This window comes from Tupaia chinensis, unplaced genomic scaffold (assembly GCF_000334495.1).
Source record: "Tupaia chinensis unplaced genomic scaffold, TupChi_1.0 Scaffold143584_1, whole genome shotgun sequence".
In the NCBI taxonomy this organism is placed as follows: Eukaryota; Metazoa; Chordata; class Mammalia; order Scandentia; family Tupaiidae; genus Tupaia; species Tupaia belangeri.
Genome location: NW_006203430.1, coordinates 6,822,055 through 6,822,701, shown reverse-complemented (window position 1 = coordinate 6,822,701; position 647 = coordinate 6,822,055). Strand labels below are relative to the sequence as shown.

At 46.7% G+C, this 647-nt stretch overlaps 1 non-coding gene across 1 annotated transcript; it reads right to left on the bottom strand.

Moving 5' to 3' along the window:
• Nucleotides 1-240: 240 nt before the first annotated feature.
• LOC114005245 (small nucleolar RNA U13) lies at nt 241-342 on the bottom strand. Its single transcript, XR_003547122.1, has one exon. It is a non-coding gene; the product is annotated as a small nucleolar RNA U13 (small nucleolar RNA).
• Nucleotides 343-647: the final 305 nt, after the last annotated feature.

Below are 647 nucleotides of genomic sequence, written 5' to 3'. Positions count from 1 at the left end.
GGGCTCTCTGTGTTGTCCATTCTGGCCAGGAGCTTTTAATCCTCCAGTCTCAGCCTCGCAAGTGGCCGGAACCACAGGTGTTCGCCACCACACTGGCTTTTAGAGCGGGAATCAGACCTGGGTCTCCCATGTGGTCTCAGCCTGTGCTGAGATGTAGCATCTACCAATATGCATACCTTGGCTGGGCCTAGAGATTAATTGTTTTTCCTGATTTGTGTATATAATTTATTATTTTTTTCACATCAGATGGGTACAGTGCGAATGTCGCATAACAAAGTTTGAGGAAGGCACGTTTTGCATAATGGTGTGAAAATCTACATGTGCTTATGAGCCACAAAGAATCAATACATAGGGACCAGTAGTTGGCGTAATGGCCATGTGGCTGGACTCCCATGTAGTCGACCATGGTTCGAGTCCTGGACCTGGTGGCTTAAACTCAAGCCAGGCGCATGTGCGTGCGTGCCCAAGATCCCAAGAGGAGAATGGAGGAGAAGGGATTGCGGCGTGGCCATCCTCCCTGGGGAGTGATTTCTGGGTTTCTGTCTCTCTGTCTTTCTGGCAAGCACACGCGCCCTATAGAAAAAAAACTCTCAAAAAAAAAAAAAAAGAATCAATACATATATCACATATATATGACTCCATGTAAT